This window comes from Pongo abelii, chromosome 7, assembly GCF_028885655.2.
Source record: "Pongo abelii isolate AG06213 chromosome 7, NHGRI_mPonAbe1-v2.0_pri, whole genome shotgun sequence".
NCBI classification, from domain to species: Eukaryota; Metazoa; Chordata; class Mammalia; order Primates; family Hominidae; genus Pongo; species Pongo abelii.
The window spans coordinates 75,471,763-75,488,509 of NC_071992.2; the positions used below are offsets into that span (position 1 = coordinate 75,471,763).

At 41.3% G+C, this 16,747-nt stretch overlaps 1 long non-coding RNA gene across 5 annotated transcripts in view; it reads right to left on the bottom strand.

Moving 5' to 3' along the window:
• The window catches only part of LOC129061016 (uncharacterized), a 46,742-nt gene that overhangs the window by 14,387 nt on the left and 15,608 nt on the right, over nt 1–16,747 (bottom strand). For 3 of the 5 annotated variants that reach the window (XR_008527956.2, XR_008527959.2, XR_008527958.2), the window contains exons 4-6: nt 1,605–1,750; nt 1,124–1,194; nt 539–606 (exon numbers count right to left, since the gene is read on the bottom strand). This is a non-coding gene — a long non-coding RNA (uncharacterized LOC129061016). The other 2 variants (XR_008527957.2, XR_008527960.2) reach the window with 2 other exon arrangements.

Here is a 16,747-nt window from a genome sequence, read left to right on the forward strand (position 1 = left end):
TATTGAGTCAGACTCTGTGCTGGATACTCAGGATATAAAAGTGAAAAATTAATTTCCAGTCTAATCAGGAATTATTTGCTATTTATTTAGATGCCACACATGTAAATAAATAAGTGCAATAAAGTGTCTCAGATGCTATGTTCAAAGTGAGTCTGGTTGCTGGGCTTGGTGGCTCACGACTATAATCCCAGCACTTTGGGAGGCCAAGGAAGGAGAATTGCTTGAGGCCAGGAGTTCAAGACCAGCCTAGGCAACATAGTGAAACCCTGTCTCTATAAAAAATTTAAAGAAATTATACTACCACACTGGTCTTTTTAAAAAATAAAAACAATTTAAAAATTAGCCAGGTGTAGAGGCATGCCTATAGTCCTAGCTACTTAGGAGGCTGAGGTAGGAGGATCACTAGAGCCCAGAAATACAAGGCTTCAGTGAGCTATGATTGTGCTACTGCCCTCCAGCCTGGGTGACAGAGTAACACTCTGTCGCTAAAAAAAAAATGAACCAACAAAAAAATGAGTATGAGAAATACTGATTTTACCTGGGAAGGTCAGAAAAGGCTTGGTACCACAGCTGACTTCTGAGTCTCGAAAGATGAGTAAATGGTGACTGGACAGGTATTTTGGGTGAAGATGGCAGAGAACACATTCAGTTTATTTTTTTAACAATTTTAATTCAAAAATTTATAAAATATGGAATGCTTCACGAACTTGTGTGTCATCCTTGCACAGGGGCCATGATATTCAGTTTAACAGTATCATCAATATCCAAAAAATAGCCTGATGTGCAGCTTGGGATGGCCACAGCCTGCATAGGGGAAGGCAGGCATTACCTGAAAGTAGAGCAGCGACATACACTGGTCAAATTGATACATAAAATTAGACAGCACAGGTAGGTAGGTAGGAAGGGAAGGAAAAGGAAAAAAGAGTCCAGGAAGAACCCTGAGATTATGATTCTTAGGGTGGGGCAAAGCAAGAGAGGGCCAGGGCAGCAGGGCAAGGAGGGTGACCCCAGAGACCCCAGGAGAACCGCAGACATCGTACCTGCTCTTTCCCCCAAAATGCTGCAATGGTCAACAATATTAAATGACACAGAAATTAGAAGACGAAAAGTGAAAAGAACGCACTGGATTTGGTCTTTGGTCTTTGGTCTTTGGTAATGTACCAAGCAGTTTGAGTGACATAGTGGAGGTAGAAACTTGAGTGAAGTCAAAGGGAGATGGAATCATTAGAAAACAAAAGCAAAGATTATAGTCTGAATTGGTAAGAGTGAAAGGGATGCTGATATACTGTTAGAAGAAGTGTAAATAATATGAATTTTTGTGTCAAGTTTTTAATAGGATCATACCATTTGACCCAGCTATTCTACTACTAGAAAATTATCCCAAGGAAGTGAATATATATCTATGCCAAGATTTAGTTATAAGCTATTCATCTGAATGTGGGTTTTGATGGTAAACAAATAAAAAGATAAATTTAAAAAGTTTAAGAAAAGGAAAAAAGAAACAACTTCAATGTACAATAATAGGGTATTAGGTATACCAATTATGTTCTAGCCAGAGCAGATTTACCATGAAGCTAATAAAAATTAAGCTTTGGGCTCCTTACTTGCATGGACTCCTTCAATACACTGGGAGAGAGCTAGGCGTGGTGGTTCATGTCTGTAATCTCAGTTACTTGGGAAATTGAGATGGCAGGATCCCTTCGGCCTAGGAGTTCAAGTCCATTCTAGGCAATATAGTAATACCAGATCTCTAAAACAAAACAAAACAAAACAAAACAAATACATACCAAGAAAGAGGGCCTTAAAATTTTACATAAATAATTCTATAATCTTTTCCTTAAAGAGAGCTCTCCTAATTGTATAAGTGTTATGCTCTCCAAATCTAGATTACCATTGAGTCTGTTTATATAATTATAAAAATAAGGTTGTATTCAATAATAAGACAAATAACTCCCCCCCAAAAAAAAAGTGGCAAAAAATTTGAACAGGCATTTTTATCACAGAAGAGATGTTAATGGCATAAGGAAATGCAAATTACAACCACCATGAGATACCACTTCTCATGTACTAGAATGGCTAATTTTTTTGTTTTTTACATGGAGTCTTGCTCTGTTGCCCAGGCTGGAGTGCAGTGGCATGATCTCAGCTCACTGCGACCTCCATCTCTCAGGTTCAAGTGATTCTCCTGCCTCAGCCTCCTGAGAAGCTGGGATTACAGGCGTGCACCACCACCCCCAGCTAGTTTTTGTATTTTTAGTAGAGATGGGGTTTTGCCACGTTGGCCAGACTAGTCTTGAACTCCTGACCCCAAGTGATCCACCTGCCTCGGCCTCCCAAAGTGCTGGGATTACAGATGTGAGCCACTGCCCCCAGCCTAGAATGGCTAATTTTGTTAAATGCTGGTGAAGATGTAGAGCAACTAGAGCTCTCCTACATTACTGGTAGGAACACAAAATGGTAGCAGCACTTTGGAAAACAGTTTGTGTGCAGACCAAAGCAACTCCATCTTGAAAGTTAATCCACCATGTTGGCTCCTGATTTATCCCCACTATGGAAAGCCCACTAAGATTGCCAGCTTATCTATTGTTCTTTGTGTCAGAGCAGGTACTTCCTCTAAATCCTGTCCTTAGGTTAAACAACCTTGATGTTATCATACTTTATTTGTCCTACACATCCCTTCTGAACCACCCTTTTCTATGGTACATAAGCCCTGGGTCTTGGGTGTAATGGTGCTGGGATCCACCTTCTTTTCTCGCTGCCGCCACAGGCACAGGCATGGCTTCTGCTTGTAAGTCCCTATTAAATGTTTCTTTCTAAGAAACTGCGTTTATCAGCCTCTTTTTTCCATCTCTTAGCCTCCTTGGACTTTGGGGTACATTTGCATGGATCTGCCCACCACAGAACAGTTTGGCAGCTTTTTACAGAGCTAAACATGTACTTACCATAGGACTCAGCAACCTCACTCCTAGGAATTTATCCAAAATAAATGAAAATGTAGGTCCACACAAAAACCTGCACACAAATGTTTATAGCAGCTTCACTAATGATTGCCAAAATCTAGAAGCAACTCAAATGTTTATCTACTGGTGAACGGATAAACCACGTGTGGCACATCTGCGCAATGGAACAATACTCAGCAGTGAGTAGAAATGAACTACTAGTACATTAAACAACATGAATGTATCTCAAAAGCCTAATTTGAAGTGAAAAAGAGCCAGACACACACACACACACGCACACACACACACACACACACACACAGCTGCATACTGTATGATTCCATTTCTATGACATTCTGGGAAAGATAAAACTAGGAGAGAAAATTAGATCCATAGTTGCCAGGGGCTGTGGAAGACAAGGGAAGTTGGGGATGACAGGAATGTCCTGTAACTTGGTTTCTGTGGTGCTCACATGACTGTATGTATTTGTCAAAATCACCAAACTGAGCACTTTAAAACAGTTTTAATGTATGTAAATTATACCTCAATAAATCTGACCTTTAAAAAATTCAAGTTATCCTGGCATGGTGGCTCATGCCTCTCTAGTCATAGCTACTTGGGAGGCTGAAGCAGGAGGATTGCTTGAGCCCAGGAGTTCAAGGCTATAGTGCATTATGATCATGTCTTTGAATAGCCATTGCAGTCTAGCTTGGGCAACATGGCAAGACCCCATTCCTCAAAAAAAAAAAAAAAAAAATTGAAGGGCTGGGCATGATGGCTCATGCCTGTAATCCCAGCACTTTGGAAGGCCAAGGTGGGTGGATCGCTTGAGCCCAGGGGTTTGTGACCAGCCTGGCTAACATGGTGAAACTCTGTCTCTACTAAAAATACAAGAAGTAGCCAGGCATGGTGGTGCACACCTGTGATCCCAGCTACTTGGGGGGCTGAGGCACAAGAATCACTTGAGCCCAGGAGGCAGAGGTTGCAGTGGGCAGCGATCACACCACTGCAGTCCAGCCTGGGTGACAGAGCAAGACTCTGTCTCAAAAAAACAAACAAACAAACAAAAAAAACACTAAAGTTGTAGAAAATATTTAAATACATAGAATAGTAGTCATATAGTATTGATAAGTAAAGCAGGTCATATAGTATCGATCAGTATTCATTTTCATAAATCCAGCTTTGTATGCTCAGATAAATAATACATGAATACATTTACAGAGGATAGAACATAAAAACAACAAATTTCACCTATAATTACTTTTGAGGCATTGGATGACACATGAATTTTAACATTATACTTTTGCCCATGTGTATTTTTTAAATTTTCTTTATTAAATATGTATCTCTTGTAATTTTTTTTTTGAGACAGAGTCTCACTCTGTTGCCAGGCTAGAGTGCAGTGGCATGATCTTGGCTCATTGCAACCTCTGCCTCTCGGGTTCAAGCAATTCTCCTGCCTCAGCCTCCTGAGTAGCTGGGACTACAGGTGCATGCCACCACATCTGGCTAATTTTCATATATTTTTAGTAGAGACGGGGTTTCACTATGTTGGCCAGGATGGTTTCTATTTCTTGACCTCGTGATCTGCCTGCCTCAGCCTCCCAAAGTGCTGGGATTACAGGCGTGAGCCACTGCGCCTGGCCATAATTTTTTTTAGGTGGGTTTTTGTTGATTGAGGTGGAGTTGAGGGTTTTTAAAGAATGAATTATAGATGGAGAAATTAGAGACAGGGATTCTAACCTCTTCTTATTGGCTTGCCAATTTAGGGAAAAACTTACTAGAAGGGGATTCAGTCGAAGATGGATTTTTTGTTAGTTTGTTTTTTATTTTAAAGGGAGAGTGAGACAAGACACCCATGCAATCAAGAGCTCAAGATATGGTACTCCATGAGAGATACAGTCATGGAACAGCACTGGGAGCAAGTTCCAATTATGTTCCAAAGCCTGGATGACTCATGTCTCTCTGAAAGAAGCTTTCCATGATCCCAGCCCACCCTTTTGTTCAATTTTCTCCTTGGTAGTCACCCATGTATACTCTGAGATCAAGCCAAGGGTTCACTCCTTATTCCCAACCACAGCCTGAACTCTCCTGCTCCATGCCTCCTTCACTCTGTTCCTCTGCCAGCCTGGAATGTTCTCCCCATCTCTCCCTCTTTTCAAATGAGAAGCAGCAGTCAATTCGCCTGCACTCTACAACACTGCCCATACCTCCTTGGCACTCACTCCTAGCTTCAGTCTTATAGTTACCTGTCACTCCTCTTCCTTCCATTAACCTGAACCCCTTAGGCATCTTTCTGTCCTCCACAGCACTGAGCATAGAGCCTTATCAATATTTGTTGAATTTCACTGAAGATGGCATCAGACTTGGGGTGCCAAATTATGATACATCGATAAACTCAAATACTTGTAGAATAGACTGATTATGAGATTAGTCCCAAATTCAACATAATTCTAGGAAAGAAACTACATTGATGCTCCATTCCAGAACATAAGTCCTTGTAACTTGGAAATAACCAGTGATATGACTTAAACAATGTTCATAGTTTTATTAGTCCATTCTCACAGTGCTATAAAGAACTACCTGATACTGGGTAATTTATAAAGAAAAGAGGTTTAATTGACTCACAGTTCCACAGGCTGTACAGGAAGCATGGCTGGGGAGGCCTCAGGAAACTTACAATAATGGTGGAAGGTGAAAAGGAAGCAGGCACATCTTCATATGGTGGCAGGAAAAAGAGAGCTAAGGGAGAAGTGCTACACACTTTTAAACAACCAGATCTCATGAGAACTCACTCACTATCACTAGAACAGCAAGGGGGAAATCTGCTCCATGATCCAATCACCTCCCACCAGATTCCCTCCCCAACACTGGGAATTACAATTCGACGTGAGATTTGTGTGGGGACATACAGCCAAACCTTATCAATAGTCTTTCTTTTTTTTTTAACTGAGCCTTTCAAATTTATATCCCTTTTTAAGTATGTTTTCAGGGACAACTACCAGCTTGTTTTTACTATTGAATGTCATGTCTGCATACTTTGTGAGAAAGGATCCAGCTGTGCTTTTTGTAAATAGGAATGAGTGCTGTGGATCATGAATTGGCTGATAGAGAAGTTCACTTCTTAACTACAAAAGTTCAATCATGATAAGGCATAATTATGACAAAGTACAATTAATAGAAACATGCCACACGTGTCTGTGCTTCTTATAGCTGAGTGACCTGGAAATCACTAAATGCAGGTCACATTGTAGGTATTTTTAAAATGTTCACATAAATCATTCTTGTTCACATAGACAATCAGCCTTCCCACAGCTCTTGAATAGAATTTTTGGGTTATATGACCTAGGTCATCTTGTAAATGTGCAGGTTGCCATGAATGTGGGCACAGTTGGATGGAAGCAGGTCACTCCCAGGACAACAATACAAGGAAGATCCTGCCACCTTCAAGTTGTGTCTCTAAAGGGCACAAATCCTGCTCAGATGCTGTCAACAGATATTGTAAAGGTCCTTCACTATGTGAGTCAGAAGACCAGATAAACTATCTTTAGAGATCTGGGAGATCCTCAGCCTAAAGGTAGTGATTGGTGTCATAAGAGTGGTTATGGTATTGAGTGTAAATGAGTAATAAGAGAGAAAAGGAAAGGGGATGTTTAAGTAATGAGGGAAATCACATAATTGAAGATCAATGAAGAGTAGTCTGAGATAAAAGAAAAACCAGGCCACATGAAGTCATTATCATTTGTGGTGAACACTGTCAAATGCCAAAAGAACATGAAGCAGATTAAATGTGGCCACAAATTATCTGATATTCCTTCCATCAAGAAGTGGGGTTCTATATCCCCTCTCCTTAAGTCTGGGTGGGTTTTGTGACTGTTTTGCCCAATAGCCTGACAGGAAGTGAAGCTATGTTCATTTTCAGGACTGGTTCTCAAGAGACTGGCAGCTTCCACTTCCTGTCTCTTGGAACATTCAATCGCAGAGAAGTCAGCCACCGTATAAGAAGTCTGACTGCACTAAGATCACCCTGCTGTGAGAAAGGCCAGGTTAACTATGAAGAGACAGAGATGCCCAGCCAGCCCAAGCTGCTCCAGCCAACCCAGCCCAGGCACCGTCTGCCCAGGCTTCAGCTGCTATCTCACCACACCTGCATAGCAGAGCTCAAAGTAAGGACAAATCACCTGAGCCCAAGGAACCTACAAAACTGTGAGAAATAATTTTGTGTTTATTTGTTTTTGTTTGTCTTTTGAGGTGGAGTCTCACTCTGTTGCCCAGGCTGGAGTGCAGTGGCATGATCTTGGCCCTCTGTAACCTCCACTTCCTGGGTTCAAGCAATTCTCCTGCCTCAGCCTCCCGAGTAGCTGGGACTACAAGCATGCACCACAATGCCTGGCTAATTTTTGTATTTTTAGTAGAGACGAGGTTTCACCATGTTGGCCAGGCTGGTCTTAAACCCTTGACCTCAAGTGAGCTGCCTGCCTTGGCCTCCGAAAGTTCTGGGATTACAGGTGTGAGCCACTGTACCCAGCCCAATTTTTAAATTATTTTAAACAAATAACTACTTGGATGGTTAATTACACAGTGCTTCATTTCAATCCCAACTGGGCCAACACCAAATGCACTGCAATTCATTTCAGACACTAACCATCCAGAGTTGGCACAGATCCCACAGGTTAAGGTCAAAGTCCTCCACAAGATAGCTCTCACCAGCTGTAAGTTTCAGGGAATCCCAGGCCACTCATACTCTGACTGGCTGCAAATTTGAGGGTTCCTACAACCATCTCAGGCTTGAAAATTCACCAGAATGACTCACAGAACTCAGAAACATGCTACATATGAAATAATAGTTTTATTGTGAAGAATACATATAGGTACCAAGATATGAAAAAACAAGGGAAATTTTTAAAAATAAAATAAAAGACTACATAGGGCGAGGTCTGAGAGGGAACACAGAGCTTCAGTGCCTCTCCCCTGGGGGAGTCAGGGAGCATCACCCTCCTAGCACATCACTGTATTCACCAATCAGGAAGCTCCTCCAAGCCTAGGTGTCCAGAGTTTTTATTGGGGTCTCATTATGAAGGCATGATTGATTAAATCCTTGGCCATATGACTGAACCCAATCTCTGGCTCTTCTCCCTGGATGGTGCACTCAAATCCAGGGGCCATATGTTAAGTTCTCCAAGTCATTTTTGAAATCCTCTTACTTGACTTGAGGTGAGAGAGACATACCTCAGTCCCCTCTCCCATGCTGGGAGAGACAACGCAGCATACTTGCAACTCTCTCCAAAATAGTGTGAATCTGCCAAGACAGGCCAGACCAGTTTTGAACAATTCCTATTGCAAGCCTTGCATGATGGTGTCTATTGTTAGTTTCTCAGCCACTTGGACATCTTCAGAACTTTTTTTTTTTTTTGAGATGGAGTTTCACTCTTGTTGGCCAGGCCGGAGTGCAATGGCACAATCTCAGCTCACCACAACCTCCGCCTCCCTGGTTCAAGTGGTTCTCCTGCCTCAGCCTCCCAAGTAGCTGGGATTACAGGCATGTGCCACCATTCCCGGCTAATTTTGTATTTTTAATAGAGAGGGGATTTCTCCATGTTGGTCAAGCTGGTCTCCAACTCCCAACCTCAGGTGATCTTCCCACCTTGGCATCCCAAAGTGCTGGGATTACAGGCATGAGCCACCATGACCAGACTTCAGAACTTTTAAATTGCATTTTAGGTTCCATTCCACAATGGTTAACAAAATTTTTTAAAAAGATCTCTGTTTTCATGGATTTTAGTGTCTATTGAGAGATAGATAGTAAATAACACAAACAAATATATAATTGCAAACAATGTTGAGTGCTATAAAGGAAATATTCACTAGATGTGGTACACTTTGGTGGCCTCAGTGAATCATGCCTTCTGGTATTTTGCCCTTGAGAAATCCCCTTCCATGTTGACACTGGGTTTGGCCATACAATTAACTTTCACCATTGGGATATTACAAACATAGTGTAAGCAGAAGTTTGATGAACTTGTGTTGGGAGAAGAGCTGAGGCAGGACTGGCTTGTCTGTCATAATATAAAAGAGTCTTGGAAGATGTCTGGGGTCCAGGGTCTAAAACCCCTTGTGGCCTTTGGAACACCAAGCTCTTTGCCAAAGTGTGGAGAGCTGCCCTGCCACACCACAAATCTAAGCCCAGGGCATAAAACCCCTTGTGGCTTGGATGGAATCCAGGGCTTAAGGCATAAAACCCCCCATGGCCTCTGGAATGTGCACAGACTTGGTTGCTCTCCCAGGGTCATAAACATGTTCTTCATTATTTCAAGCAGCAGAGCATACTCTATATGCATCAAAGAAAATGCTAAACTGTCACAGCTACGCTTGATGCACTGCTACCTTTCTACCCCCACATCCTCATGCCCTCACCTGTTTACCCCCACATCCACGTGACCTCACCACCTGCTTCTTTGTTTGATCACCAATAAATAGTGTGGGATCCCAGAGCTCAGGGCCTTCACAGCCTCCATACCAGCGTTGGCCCTGTGGACCCATCTTATGTACTCTTAACTTGTCTTTTCTCATTCCTTTGACTCCTCCGGACTTCGTAGCCCCCACGGCCTGCTGTTGGGTCTGATCACCCCAACATTTCTAGTGCCCAACATGGGGCTATGAAGACCCCAGTGAAGGAATGCTAGAACATGTGGAAGCAGAGGAGGCATTGTCAGAGGACACCGAGGATGACTGAAAGAAGCTCGGTGGGTAAGCTGGGCACTCAGAAGAACCAGGGTAACAATGGGACAGAATGAAAGTAAACATTCTGCTTATTTAAATTTCTTACGGCATTTATTACAGAGAGGGGGAGTGAAAGTTAGTACTCAGAATTTATTAACCCTCTTTAATACAGTAGAGCAGTTTTGCCCATGGTTCCCAGAACAAGGGACAATGGAGTTGGATGAATGGGAACGAATCGGCAGAGATTTTAAAAAGGCACACAAAGAAGGAGCCAAAATTCCATTTTCTGTTTGGTCAGCATGGGTGTGCATAAAGGCAGCTCTTGAGCCATTTCAAACAGATGATGAGGCAGATTCAGATGAGGAAGAGGCAGGCGACTATTAAAAAAACTAACTTCAGATTCTGAATGTGAGGGACAGGAACTGGAGGAAACTAAAGAAAAGAAAGTGAAGCTGAAAAAGGTGTATTTTACTAGCCAGTCGGTTCCACCTGCTGAATTAAGTGAATGGCCACCTCCTCCCTCTCCCTCTAATGGGCAAGAAAATGAATTAACTGAAAAACTTACTGCTCTTGTAGTTGCAACATTCAAACCTGGAGCGATTGGTGGTGCTATACAAAATTCTATTCAAAAGGCTAGAGCCGAGGGAGACCTTGAAGCATGGCAATTTCCAATTACTATAACCCAATGACAGAATATAGCTAATTGAGCCACTTTTCTTTTTAAGTAGGTAAAGGAATTCAAGCAAGCCATTAGTCAATATGGGCCAAATTCTCCTTTTGTACGAACTTTACTAAAAAATGTGGCTCTTGATAATAGATTAATATCATATGACTGGGATACTTTAACAAAATCTGTTCTCACTCCATCTCAGTACTTACAGTTTAAAACCTGGTGGGCTGATGAAGCTCAAACTCAGGTAAGAGAAAACACACAAGCACAGCCGCCTGTGCCTGTTTCTTTTGAACAGCTAATGGGAGTTTGCCCTTATTGGGGTCAATTAGAAAATTAAGCAGTAATGAAGAATGTTGCCATTGTTCAGCTGTGCACTGTGTGCTTACAGGCATGGAAAAGAATAAATGTTACAGGGGAAAAATATCCTTCTTTCAGTTGTTTGACTAACTGCCAAACCAGTTTGGGTGGAGCAATGGCCGCTAAAACAGGAAAAACTAGAGGCTTTAAAAAAATTGGTGCAGGAACAATTCTGAAAGGACACATAGAGCCTACTTTCTCTCCTTGGAATTCTCCTGTGCTTGTTATTAAGAAAAAATCAGGGAAATGGAGAATGTTAACAGATTTAAGGGCTGTTAATGCTGTAATTCAACTCATGGGTGCGCTGCAACCAGGGCTGCCCTCTCCAACCATGATTCCAAAATACTGGCCTCTAACAGTAATAGATTTAAAAGATTGTGTCTTTACCATTAGCTACCCAAGATTATGAAAAATTTGCTTTTACTGTTCCAGCTATAAATAACAAAGAACCAGTGGATAGATACCTTTGGAAAGTATTACCACAAGGCATGTTAAATAGCCCAACTATTTGTCAAACTTATATTGGAAAAGCTATTAAGCCAGTTAGAGAACAATTTAAAAAATGTTATATTATCCATTATATGGATGATATTTTATGTGCAGCTGAAACTAGGGAGGAAGTAATACTATGCTACAAACAGTTAGAAAAGGCTGTAACTGCAGCAGGATTAATCATAGCCCCCAATAAAATCCAAACTTCTATTCCCTTTCAATATTTAGAAATGAAAGTAGAACAAAATACTATGAAGCCTCAAAAGGTTCAAATTAGAAGAGATAATTTAAAAACTCTACATGATTTTCAAAAATTATTAGGAGACATTAATTGGATTCATCCAACTTTAGGCATTCCTACTTATGCTATGTCTCACCTCTTTTCTGCCTTATGAGGTGATTCTGATTTTTTTTTTTTTCTTGAGATGGAGTTTCCCTTTGTTGCCCAGGCTGGAGTGCAGTGGCACGATCTCGGTTCACTGCAAGCTCCACCTCCCAGGTTCATGCCATTCTCCTGCCTCAGCCTCCCAAGTAGCTGGGACTACAGGCACCCACCACCATGCCTGGCTAATTTTTTTGTATTTTCAGTAGAGATGGGGTTTCAATGTGTTAGCCAGAATGGTCTCAATCTCCTGACCTCATGATCTGCCCACCTCAGCCTCCCAAAGTGCTGGGATTACAGGCATGAGCCACCGCACCCAGCCAAGGTGATTCTGATCTAACGGTAAATGCTCTTTACCCAAAGAAGCATTAGAAGAACTTCAATTAATTGAAGAAAAACTTCAACAGGCACAAGTGATTCGAATTGACTCTATGCAGCCATTACAGTTTTTTTAGTTTTTCCTACTAAACATTCACCTACAGGAGTTACTGTTCAACAGAATGATCTTGATCTGGTCCAGTGGCTTTTTCTACCTCACAGTACAACTAAAATGCTCACTCTGTACTTAGATCTAATTGCTGTACTAGTAGGACAAACAAGTCTGCACACAACAAAGTTAATGGGATATGATCCAAATCAAATTATAGTTCCATTAAACAAACAAATTCAACAAGCTTTTATTAATTCTCAGGAATGGCAAGTTAATTTGGCAGGTTTTATTGGCATTCTTGATCATTATTATCCTAAATCCAAAATATTCCAATTTCTTAAATTAACATCATGGATATTGTCTTCCATTACTCAAAAAACCCCTATTGAAGGGGCCATTACTATTTTTACTGATGGATCTAGTAATGGAAAGGCCTCATTTGTGGGACCTCAACAACAAGTTTTTCAAACTGACCTTGCTTCTGCTCAAAGGGCTGAATTTATCGCTGTGATAACAGTGTTAAAACTTTTAAACAGCCAGTAAACATTGTTTCTGATTCAGCCTATGTAGTGCAAGCCAGACAAAATATTGAATGTGACTTAATTCAAAATGTGACTAATGACCAACTTAATCTTTTATTTCATTCTTTGTAGCAAGCAGTACAACAAAGGCATTCCCCTTTCTATATCACTCATATGAGAGCGCATACTAACCTCCCTGGCCCTTTAACTAAACTTAATCAAAGAATGGATAATTATATGGGCAAGAGGATTTGCTTGGGTTTCTCCAGGTAACAATCAGGTGCCTGTATGGGTGCCCACCAAACATCTGAAGATCTATCATGAGCTACTGCAGGAAGAGAATACTCTGGGAAGAGCCAAAACTCCTGATACGAGTGATGGTGCAAACAAACATCTCAGAGACAAAGGAGAAAATTGAGAATAGTCATCAGGCAAATTCTCCAACATGGGGACAAATCAAGAAGTTGGCACAGATGGCAAAGGACAACTTGAAAGCACAGAACAAACTAAAAACAACTAGTAACTTGATGGTGACCATGCTGGCAGTACTCACCATGGCGGCAAGCCTCCTTACTACAGGAGCAACTCAGAATTTCACTTATTGGGCATATGTCCCATTTCCTCCTTTAATGAGGTCTGTGAGTTGGATGGACCCTGTTATTAAGGTGTACACCAACATCAGTACCTGGATGCTTGCACCCATAGATAACTGAGGGCCAATGCATCCTAATTAGGAAGGGATAAAAATAAATATATCCATAAAATATAAATATCCCCCAATATGCCTGGGACCTGCTGTTGGATGTTTACAGATTGACTCACAGGCCTGGTTGGCAGTAGTCCTCGAAAAAATTAATCATGGGCTGCTTTGCATATGATTTTGGGGCACAGTTTAAAATATAATCATTCCCATCCTAAAACCCTGCAGTTCCATCTGAATAAGTTCAAATATAAACAAAAAGAGTTTAGTTTAAAGGTGTGGATTCTTGAACTTGGGAAGATTGTATAAAAAGTAAGGCTGAGGTGCTACAAAATAATTCCCATGGAATCGTCATTAATTAGTCTCCTAATGGGATCTTTAAAAAAAAATTGCACCAGGAGGCCTTCTTGCAGAACAAATATAATAAACCGATGGAAGCACTGGCAATTAAATCATACACAATATATTCAGACAAAAGCTGAGGTCCCTATCATATGCAGTCCTACTGGCATTTCACCCCTAGGCCAAAAATAATATCTCCTGCCATAGAAGAGGAACATTCTGAATTATGGAGATTAGCTATGGCTCAAAGTTCAATCAAAATTTGATAGAGTAAATATAACAAGTGTAAAGGGGAAGGAGGTAAAAATAAATATGCTCTTTCTTTTCTTTCCAACAGGACTTTTTGGATTCAAAGTTGTATCCAGCCACCTTTTGTGCTAGCAATAGGAAATGTTACTCTTGATATAAATACACACTTCATTTCATGCCTCGAATGTCATTTTTTACCTGCATTAATTCAACTTTTAATAAAAATCAGACTATCCTAATAATTAAAGCCAGGGAAGGAGTCTGAATCCCTGTGTCTTTAAATAGACTGTAGGAGGCATCTCCATCCATTCATATAGTAACAAATTCTTTAAAAACTTTTATCCTGATCAAAAAGATTTATAGTTGCTCTCATAGTTGCTACAATTGGCCTCATTGCTGTTACTACTACTACTGCAGTAGCTGGTGTGGCTCTACATTCATCTGTACAAACTGTAAAATTTGTCAATAAGTGACAAAAGAATTCCACAAAATCATGGAACTCTCAAACTCAAATAAATAAAAAAGTAGTTAACCAAATAATGATCTCCGTCTGACAGTGATTTGAATGGGAGATCATAATATAAGTTTAAAAAGTAAAATTCAAATGCAATGTGATTGAAATACCTCTGATTTTTACATTACTCCTCATCTGTATAATAAAAGAGAGCATGAGTGTGAAAAAGTTAAGAGACATTTAAAAGGTCATACTGGAAATTTATCTTTGGATATTGCAAAACTGAAGGAACAAGTATTTCAAGCCTCTCAGGCACATCTGATACTAATGCCAGGAACTGAAGTGCTTGAAGGAGCTGCAGACGGATTAGCAGCTATCAACCCGCTAAAACGGATCAAGACACTTGGAGGCTCTGCGATTTCAGTAATGATTGTGCTTTTAATCTGTGTTGTCTTTATATAGTCTGCAGATGCGGAAGCTGCCTCTGGAGAGAAAGCCACCTCCAAGAACAAGCAAAGATACCTGTGGTGGTTTTGCAAAAAAGAAAAGGAAGACATGTTGGTAGAAGAGCTGAGGCAGGACTGGCTTGTCTGTTATAATATAAAAGAGTCTTGGAAGATGTCCGGGGTCCAGGGTCTAAAACCCCTCGTGGCCTTTGGAACACCAAGCTCTGTGCTAAAGGGTGGAAGGCTGCCCTGCTGCACCACAAATCTAAGCCCAGGGCATAAAACCCCTTGTGGCTTGGATGGAATCCAGGGCTCAGGGCATAAAATCCCTCACGGCCTCTGGAATGTGCACAGACTTGTTAGTTGCTCTCCCAGGCTCGTAAACATGTTCTCTATTATCCCAAGCAGCAGAGCATATTCTGCGTGCATCAAAGAAAATGCTAAACTGTCACAGCTATGCTTGATGCACTGCTACCTTTCCACCCCAAAGTCTTCACACCCTCACCTGTTTACCCCCACATCCACACATCCTCACCACCTGCTTCTTTGTTTGATCATCAATAAGTAGTTTGGGCTCCCAGAGCTCAGGGCCTTCACAGCCTGCATACCACCATTGGCCCCCTGGACCCACTTTATGTACTCTTAACCTGTCTTTTCTCATTCTTTTGACTCCGCTGGACTTCGTAGCCCCATGTCCTGGTATTGGGCCATACAATTAACTTTCACCATACAATTTACTTTCACCATTGGGACATTACAAACATAGTGTAAGCAGAAGTTTGATGAACTTGCACATAGGATTAGGCCTTTTCGAATGCACTTTTTTAAAATCCAATTGCCAGTCTGTGAGGAAGCCAAACAGCCACATAAAGAGGTCCATGTAAGAGTTAACCAAGGAACCTGGACAAAAACCCCCACTGAGCTCCCAGTAGGTGGCCAGCACGATATACCAGCCTTGTGACCTTGCAGCTATCTCAGCACTCCAGCTGACACAACACTCCGTGAAGCAGAATCACCTAATCAACTGATATGGTTTGATGCTGTGTCCCCACCCAAATCTCTCCATCTGAGATCCCCAGTGTTGGGGAAGAGACCTGGAGGGGTATGACTGGATCATGGGGGTGAATTTCCCCCTTGCTGTTCTCATGAGAGTGACTGAGTTCTCACAAGATCTGGTTGTCTAATAGTGTGGAGCACCTCCCACTTCACTTTGTCTATCCTGCTTCACAATGTAAAGATTGTTCCTGCTTCCCCTTCGCCTCTGTCATGATTGTAAGTTTCCTGAGGCCTCCCCAGCCATGCTTCCTGTACAGCTTGTGGAACTATGAGCCAATTAAACTTCTTTTCTTTATGAATTACCCAGTATCAGGTAGTTTTTTATAGCAGTGTGAGAATAGACTGATATATCAACCAAAAGAATTATGAGAAATGATATCCTGTTAGTATTTAAACCACAGGATTTTGGAGTGATTTGTAAAGCAGCAATAAACAACAGAAACGCAAGACTATAAGAACAAAAACAAAAGACCTATCTAATGTGGAAAATCAAGGAGGCTTTTCCAGAGGAATCAATAATTTACATAGAATATGGAAGAAAAAAAAAGTATGAGTTAACTTCCAAACAGAGAACAGTGTCCATAATGGCCTGTGTTTGAAGGGAAGCAGATGCACTAAAAAACAGAATGGAGATTATTCATTTTCTTTTCTTTTCTCTCTTTTTTTTTTTTTTTTTTTTTTGAGACGGAGTCTTGCTCTTTCATCCAGGCTGGAGTGCAGTGGTATGATCTTGACTCACTGCAACCTCCACCTCCCAGGTTCAAGCGATTCTCCTGCCTCAGCCTCCTGAGTAGCTGGGATTACTGGCACCCACCACAACGCCCAGCTAATTTTTGTATTTTTAGTAGAGATAGAGTTTCACCATGTTGGTCAAGCTGGTCTTGAAATTCTGACCTCAAGCAATCCACCCACCTCGGCCTCCCAAATTGCTGGGATTACAGGTGTGAGCCACCACACCCAGCCTAAAAAACAGAATGGAGATCATT